Source organism: Anabrus simplex, chromosome 2 (assembly GCF_040414725.1).
Source record: "Anabrus simplex isolate iqAnaSimp1 chromosome 2, ASM4041472v1, whole genome shotgun sequence".
Classification (NCBI taxonomy): Eukaryota; Metazoa; Arthropoda; class Insecta; order Orthoptera; family Tettigoniidae; genus Anabrus; species Anabrus simplex.
In genome coordinates, this window is record NC_090266.1 from 124,129,115 (window position 1) to 124,138,851 (window position 9,737).

The 9,737-nt window shown below is 38.6% G+C and overlaps 1 pseudogene; it reads right to left on the reverse strand.

The window, feature by feature from the left end:
- Positions 1-9,066: 9,066 nt before the first annotated feature.
- Positions 9,067-9,230, reverse strand: LOC137498665 (U2 spliceosomal RNA; annotated as a pseudogene).
- Between the last annotated feature and the right edge of the window lie 507 nt (positions 9,231-9,737).

Here is a 9,737-nt window from a genome sequence, read left to right on the forward strand (position 1 = left end):
TAAAAATATATTAGCCGACAACAGGCAAAGTTATACTGTTCAAAATTTGGAACAATATCTGGTGTCCATTGTAACATGTGCTGACTATGACCAATTTGAAGTGTCCTGTTGACATAATTGTTGTCTGGAAAAGATAACTTACTTCATAATTACTTTTACCTTTTCTAGATTTTGGTGACCACTTGTTCCTTGGCGTAAAACCTTTAGCTGAGAACGAAGTGGCATGATTCACATATGCTAAGGAGATGATATATTCGGATTGGTTTTTACTGCCTATTTTGGCATTTTAGTACCTATTTTGCAATCTTAAGTGCATATTTGCCTACCTGTTTTGGGTATCTTTAGTGTCTATAAATTGTCACCTTAGGAATTAGGCAGCTTTGTAGAAGACTTTCTTCTGACAACTGCAAAAAGTAGTGTTTTCTTAGTATGGGTCATCCGCTGCCTTCTTCACTTTATCGATAGTCTTCACACAGCAATAAATCTTCAAACTTACGACTTGTGTGTGCTACGATTTCGAAATGTTAACAGCTGTTAACAGGTTTGACACAGGCCTTGTGCTTTGTTAGGGGCTGCCTAGCCGAGGCGGTAATGGCATACTCGGTTCGCCCGGAAGGACGTGAGTTCGAATCCCCGTCAGGAAGTCGTACAATTTAAGAAGTGAGATTTCCACTTCCGGTCTGCATATGGCCCTGAGGTTCACTCAGCCTACACAAAAAATGAGCACCAGGTTAATTCCTGGGGGCAAAGGCGGCCGGGCGTAGAGCCAACCACTCTATCCCATCAAGTGCCGAGGTTAAATATAGTGGAAGCCTTTACCTTCCACCACTCCCAGGACCTTCATGGCCTGTACGGAGATGACTTTGCTTTGCTTTGCTTTGTTAATTTAACAAGAGTATTAACAGTTTGTTAGTGTTAGCAATTCTTGATGAGACAGACATTTTGTTAAATTGTGTGTCAAGTTTACGTAACAGCAGTGTTAACACTTAACATTCGTTGGGCCTGAAAGTCAGATGTCATTGGCTGTCGAATTATAGACGCGCGTAGCACAAGTACCTCTGCAACATAGCAGGGCGTGCGTAGACCATCTAACGGGTAGATCCGTGCGTAGTAATGGAAGGTCTAATACAGAGTTTAGTATTGAGAGAGAAAATCCACTTAGGATAGCTGCTCTAATACTAGGGAAACCACAAAGGTTCAAAATGCTGATCAATCACCAGCTAGGACGTGAGTACAGTAACCCACAGCATGAACCAGAATTAGTCATAAATAATATTTTGCTAGCCTTAATGTTACAACACAGCCTTTTACACTTGTTTTCTTTATTGTAGACTCCTATCGAATATAACTCTGACGTTACTAAACTATGTTCTGCAATGGTAAAATCTGAACCAGATTTATGTTACTGCATAATTCCGAAATTTAAAACTTTTGAAGATTTAAACTTGCTACAAAAATGCTCACTTCATAACTACACGACTGTAGTCCTAGGCCGAACAAACAGCAACAATAATAATAATAATAATAATAATAATAATAATAATAATAATAATAATAATAATAATCTACGAACCTACTACACTGTCGTAGCAGGGGGAAAGGTGATACTCCCACGTCGCCCGTCCCAGGTGGCGGATAGTGGGGTCCTATCCGGCTTGCTGGCGGACTTAGCTCTCGCGGACCAGACACATATTAGAGGCGGCTAACAAGCAGAAGCCGTAGAACAGCCAGGAACCATCTTGAGGCAACCTCTAGGGCTCATGACCTTAGTTGTAATATCGAAATCGACAATTGGCGATCTCCCAATTACTTTCAACGTTTTCGCATGATGGAAGTGTCAGATGACAAGGAAACTACCCGCCCTACTGATTGCACTAGGTTTTCTCGGTCGTCGGATCTTGGGGGACCGAGAAAATCATGCGGGAATGTATCGGAACTTCCCAAGTCTCTTCGTCCTAAACGCAAGCTTTTCCTTATCACCATCAATATCAATACACTTCTCAAAAGTGGCAAATTGAAGCAATTAAGAGACATGTTGGACAGACTAAATATCCATATTTTAGCTCTTCAAGAAACCGGGTATACGGATGAAAATAATTTCGAATCAGGCAACTACAGAATATACAAACTTAAACCAGCAATTCCAGTCCTTAACACACCACTTCAGTTTGGCACCGGGTTTGCAGTAGGAAAGAATATCATAAATTCAGTTATGAGTTTCACATCACCCTCTGAAAAAAATTCAGTGCTAGCAATCAAATCATGAAACATAGCCTATTCACTAATCAGAGCTCATACACCCACAAATAATTACAACCAAAAAGACCAAGAAAAGGTGGAAGAATTCTGGGAACTTCTAGAAGAAACAGTAGCCCAAATTCCTAAATATCATATAAAAATTTTGACGGTATATTTCAATGCACAAATAGGCAAAGAAAATAAGTACAAGGCCACCGTAGGACTCTACCCTGCCCGTAAATGAACCAATAAAACTGGAGAAAGGTTAATCAACTTCTGTGAGACCTTTGATCTGAAACTAATGACAACTCATTTTCTAGCACGCCCGCAGAAGAAAACCCGGAGTTCCCCGAACATCCATTTAGGAGAATTTCAGGTAGAGCATGCGGCTATTACAAAGAGAAACCAGAAGGAGATTATGAATGTAAAAGTCAAGAAGGGTATCGTCAACTCTGATTACCACCTATCTCTAATCAAAGTGAAGTTTCAACCTAACAGACCCAAATTGAGATCACGGAGAAACCCACGAATCGACCCAGATATTCTGAAGCAGAAGTCAAGTTCTTTCCTGGCCAATATCTCTGAGAAAAATGCTACTAGGTGGTCGAAAATTAAAGACGAACTTGTAAAAGCACTAACATGCCACCGAGGAAACGTAAACATCAGTGGTGGAAAATACCTGTGATAAGGCGTTATAACTTCGCATGTAAGCATGACAAGACTGGAATTCACAGAAATCCACAGAGAAGTGGCATGCCTTCATTAAATTCCAGAAGGAGACATCAAAGATTATAAGATTCCAAAAACGCCACAATGGTCAGATCAGACTGGCAGAAATCGACCAAGAGTTCAAGAAAAACAATACTAGGAACTTTTACAGAACCATTAAAGAAGAACTGACGAGTTGTAGACCACTCACTCTATGTTTTAAACGACCGGATGGGGCTTTAGAAACAAATAATGAAGAATACTGTAATATTTTGGCAGATCATCTCAAAGACCTTCTAAACTGAGAACCTCCTACTGACCAACTCACTTTTGAAACATCAGAACTAAATCCAAATACAGAGCCTCCAACAGTAGAAGAAGTTGAACAAATAATACACGAGTTAAAAAACAACAAAGCTCCAGGGAAAAATGTTATAATTGCCGAAATGTGGAAACTAGGTGACATAAATCTCCATCAAAAAATCCATTAAATTCTTACAGATATCTTGAACAGTGAAACAATTCCTGAAGACTGTAAGTGTGTAATAATTCACCCATTACATAAGAAATGGGATAAAACTGACATTAATAAATACAGAGGAATTTCCCTTCTAGCAGCCACCTACAAAATTATTTCAAAATTCCTAAACAAGAGACTTTAAATGCAAGCAGATCATTTGGTTGGAGAATATCAGGCAGGGTTCATGATTTAGATTTAGATTTAGATTTATTATTTTTCTTTAGATCTACAGTAATAATAACCATTTGATCCGTTATAAAGAAAAATAACAATGCCCAGCCTAAGCCAAATTTCATACCACTAACTTGGTGGACCCCCACACAGGCGGAATACCAGACAACCATGCAAGGTTCCACCCCTAGCTAAATCTGTTAAGCTGCCTCTAACATGGACGGATGACCAGCTCACATGCTAGGGCACCCCCTACATCTAAATTAAGCCTATAACTAATTACTTACAACATTAAATCTATACTAATTCTATCCTAGTACCTCTTGTCATTAACTCATAAATCACTCACCAATACTATCTCAATACACATAAATACACCTTCACTTGAATAAATACCCTCTAAACTTCGCTATCTCTCTTAATATCCATCCATCGAACTCAACAATCATTCACTTCATTTCCATGCCACATATCATTACATATCTACCTCTTATCATAAAGACACCTTTACTAGAATAAATACCCACTAAACTTCGCTATCTTTCTTATCATCCATTCGCCACCATGCCCCTGCTGAGTATACACACAAACCTTTGCACATTCCATTCCTCCTACATTCCCTCTACTTGACTCTCTCAGGGTTGCTGATTCCATGCTTCAGCGGTATTATGAATGTCACAGACCTCATACACGCTAACCTTAGCACATTCCATTCCTACTACATTTCCTCTACTTGACTCCCTCGTGGTTGCTGATTCCATACTTCCGTTGCACTCACATTCTGCTAATACGTATTCTACTCATGTTGCAACTTTATCACTGCACTACCTGTCTGTTCCTGCTCATCTTATTCAACCATGCTTGATCTAATTAAATAATCATCTAAAACCAACTTTGCTTGCCGATTTACCATTAACTAATAAATCACTTACCAATACCATTTAAACTTCGCTACCTCTCTTATCATTCATCCATCATCATCTTTCATACTTAACACTTCAATTCCAGTCCTCATTTACTTTATAATTATAATACACATTAAGACATCTTTACTTGAATAAATACCATCTAGACTACGCTACCCCTCTTCTCATCCATCCTTCGAATTCAATAATCCATCCATCTTATATCTCAAGACATCATTACTTGAATAAGTACCATACACTTACAGTACACTTAAAAACACCTTGTCACCTCGCTACCTCTCTTATCATTCATCCATCATACAATACACATGCAGACACCATCACTTCTTTACTTTAACCATTACAATGCCCTTCGAACTCAACAATCCATCCATCTTATATATCTCAAGACACCATTATATGAATAAGTGCCATACAATTACAGTACACTTAAAAACACCTTATCACCTCGCTACCTCTCTTATCATTCATCCATCATACAATATACATGCAGACACCATCACTTCTTTACTTTAACCATTACAATTATAGACACCATCACTTCTTTACTTTAACCATTACAGTGCACATACAGACCCCATCACTTGAATAGATACCATCTAAACTTCGCCACCTCTCTTATCATATATCTATCATCATCACCTTTCATAATTAACACTTCAGTTCCAGTAGATACCATCCAACCTCCTTTATATCTCCAAACTCGTAACAATTACACTACACATATAGATATCATTACTTGAGTAAGTACCATCTAAACTTCGCTACCTCTTATCATTCTTCACTTGAATAAATACCCTCTAAGCTTCACTACCTCTCTTATCATCCATCCATCGCACTCCACAATCATTCTCTTCAATTCCATACCACATATCCTTACATATATACCTCTTATCATTAACTAATAAATCACTCACCAATACGATCTCAATACACATAAAGACACCTTCACTTGAATGAATACCCTCTAAACCTCGCTACCTCTCTTATCATCCATCCATTGAACTCCACCATCATTCACTTCAACTTTGACACAACAATCACTTATACTTAACACCGCCCCTTACAGACATCTATTTCATAACACAGGCAAACCATGTTACTTACTACTGTTACTTGTCTTTTTACTTCTCGTAATTACTCCTTCTTCCATTTTTCCCTTTTTACCCCATAGCTCCTTCAAACTCAAGCTTCTCCCTTTAACCACGGCACTTCTTACTTCTGCTTCCTCCCTCAAACCATTATTCTCGCTCCGATTCTGTCCACTTGTCTTTCCCTGTGATTCTTCTTCCATCCTCTCTTCCTGCATCCTGCTTTCTTCACTCGCGCTGACCTCCGACACTAGTTCGTTCATTAATTTCCTGACTACTTCCATCCTCCTTGCATTTCCTTTTTCTTCAGCTCTTTTTACGATAGCTTCCCAGGAACCCCATCTACTCAGTGTTCCTCCCTTTACAGTATGTACATCAGCCCTGGTAGTTTCTTCTTGCCTCGAACTCTCAGCCCTGCTTTTTCCTTCTTGCCTCACATCAGCCCTGGTAGTTTCTTCTTGCCTCGGACTCTCAGCCCTGCTTTTTTTCTTCTTGCCTCAAACTCTCATCCATTGATTTCAGTTTCGATACTGTCCACTTCCGGGTCCAATTCCTGTCGCTTACCACAAGTATCTGACCACTAATATACGCTCTCAGCCCCTGGATTTTCGCTTTCACTAAGTGTTTCTTTAGAATTTTGAAATTCCTACTCTCTTCTCTTCCGAAATCCCTCTTCACTCCAATTTTCTCACTCTGCAGATTACCAGCGTTCCTTATCACTATATCTGCCATCAATGAAGATAGCAGCGACACTTTTATGGGTCTGTACCCTCCCACCTTGCCAACTCTCTCCACATTGTTTATATCGACCTCACTGAAATTAATTTTCATTTTATTTTGTATGAGATCTACCACTTTGTAAATAATGTCCACTTTAGATTCTGACTTTTCTTCCTCCACCCCGTAAATAAATATGGATTTCTTCTTACGCTCCTGTCTGCAAACTGCTATTTCTTTCTTCAGGTTTACCACCTCCTCTTCCATATTTTTTATTTTCTCCCTTAGTGACACCAGATCTTTCTCGCTATCTTTCATTATTGCCTTCGTATTTTTCATGTAATCCTGGATCCACTGTCTCGTCTTTTCGTGCTCCTGGACTTGCTCCTGAAGCATCTTTTTTAATTGCTCGAACGGGCATAACTCCTGTACTACCTCTTTTACCACTTTTCTCATAACTTCTACGTCTACCCAGCTCATCCTATCCATCTCTTTTGGCAGGGTTCATGAAAGTCAGGTCGTTCGTAGAATAGATTCTTAATCTCAAGACCATCCTACAAAATCGTAAAAGTAGGCAAACGGTGATTACTTTTGTGGAATTCAAAAAGGCATATTATTCTATAGATAAACCGACACTTTTCCGTGTACTGGAAGAATTCAAAGTAGACAGGAAAACAAGAGAATTAATCATGCAAGTACTAACAGGCACCACTTCCAAGGTTAAATTCTTAGGGGAATTATCTAAACCATTTGATGTTAAAACAGGAGTCCGACAAGGAGATGGCTTGTCCCCTTTATTGTTTAATTTTGTTTTGGAAAAAGTGATTAGAACTTGGGAAAAGGAAGTTAAGGGGATGACCGTTGGCAGATTACGTGAAAACAAAATTAATATACAGTGTTCGGCCTTCAGTGATGACTTAGCAGACTTATCCAATAAGAGACAGGAAAGCGATTGCATCCATTGAAAAAATTCCATGAAATTGCATCCAGAACAGGATTCCAGAACTCATATCAGAAAATTCACTACATGGAAGGATTCATTCGGTACCTAGATGGACAACCAATGAAAACCCAATATGGCAAAATATCCCAAGTGTCTAAATTCAAATAACTGGGAGAAGTCATTCAGCCTTCAGGACTCAATCATGAAGAAACAAAGAAAGGGTCTCTAAATAACAAAGAGCATACAGACTCACTTGGACCAGATATAATAAAAAAAATCTATATCCCGAAATGCAAAATTATGACATTACAACACTGTAATCAAGCCTGAAGCACTATATGCATCTGAAACACTGATCGTTGGGGATAGATCATTGATTTAAAATGTAGAAACGGAAGAAATAAAAATCTTATTGAACATTTTCGGACCAGTCTGTACAGGGGGAATTTGGATTATAAGGAAATCTCATGAGCTGTACCAAACTCAAAGAAAACCTCAGACACATTTAGGATAAGAAGTTTGAAATTTTATGGACATATTCTCAGAATGAATAATCAGAGATTGACCAAAATAATTCTGAAGCTTGCCCTATCAATGAAAGTAAAAAACAATTGGCTGATCGAAGTTGGAAAAGATCTTCAGGAAATAGGCATCGCAGATGACGTTGTATTAGACAGATCTAAATTCAGAAAATTAATCGACAATCGCCGCTTTAAACATCATCCAAGCACTACCACCAACAAAATCTGGCCAGGATATCGCAAGAAAATCCACAGCGAGAAGATGAAGAGATTTTGGGAGAAGAAAAACGCAACGGGCATCAGCTAAATAAGTTCAATCGCGTTCCTTAGTTGGACATAACGAAGATGATGATAATAATAATAATAATTATTATTATTATTATCATAATAATAATAATAATAATTTTTACCGTGTTTTGGTGGATCAGCAGAGGTTAAAGAAGGTGCGGGCTGGAATGGGTCTAACTACAAGTCCGAAAGATGAATTTAAAATTTAAATAAAGGTTATATTTTCAATAGACAACAAGGTTCAACAATTTTCACTAGGTGAAATAACAAAGAAAAATCAGGTACAATGTAATTTTACAAACGAAAGCACAAGTTAAGTGGTCTTTACAAATTCTGGGCTACGAGCTCCAAAGTTTAACAATTTATGAGCTCTCAGCTCACAACCACATATTTTAGAAAAGGGCAGAAATTCCCTCAATACAATGGAGCACTTGCTCCCAGCAATCAAAATGTCACGCCTCCCCGAGGCACCTTTCAAAGTACCAGAAAGAGCTGACCCGCTCTCAATCTTTCAAGCCTATTCAAGGCCGTACCATACATTAAGATCGCTTGCCGGCACGGCACAACTTACAAGAATTAAACAGCGGTATCTTGTACCCAGCCTACTGGGCCTTCGTGGAAAAGGAACAGATTAATTAAATGGCCCAAAATATCAAGATGAATGGAGGCGTGTACTAGCACTCCTACATGAAAGCTTGTTAAAACCTACGTGGCGCTCAGCCGATACACAGGGGCTATTCCCACACTATATAGGTGTCTTGTGTAAGAAACATTTTAACACATTAGGAAAGATTAGAAAATCAGTTACGAAAACATAGTCACCTCAAATCAAAATGAAGGGGAGCTCGAGAGGGTAAAACACTCTCTATCCCCGATTTACATTTAAAGATATATGAAGTTTTTAAAGATGGAAAAAGATTTAAATGTTTAAAGGTTACATATTAAAGGTTTCGGACCTTGCCCGCGGGTTAAACTGCTGAGCAAGCCCCTAGCACTCCGTCGATTTCCAAAAATAAGTTTAATATTCTGGTCGTGCGATGCACGACGTATCAGATATTAAGCTGATAAGAACAGAAATTGTTTTATTATCAATGTTTAAAATAAAATTACAATAAATGGTAACACAAAAACTACTAATCAAGATATAAAACCTGGCATGAAAATGTCCAGAATTGTCTTTTATATCAATAACACTACACTACACTACACTACACAACACTTCACTACACTATGCACTCACTACAATATTAATGTCATCGATACCTTATCTCAGAAGATCAACATCAAACTTAAAGCGTCGAAGTCCTTCAGTTTACATCTGTCTGGAGTGACCCCAGCAGGAACGAGAAACTCAGTTTTTAAAATTGGTGATGAAGAAATAAGAGCACTCAAAGATGGAGAGTTTGAGAATTTCCTGGGGAAACCGGTTGGATTTCACATCTCTTCCAACACCAAGGAGCTTGCTGATATCATCTCCATTGCCCAGAAGATATTACAGTCTAAGCTTGCTCCTTGACAACGAATTGATGTCTTGAAGGCCTTCTTCTATCCCTCGCTTCAATTCCTAATGAGGAATGCGCAACACCAGAAGGGCGAGTGGTCGAAACTCGACAG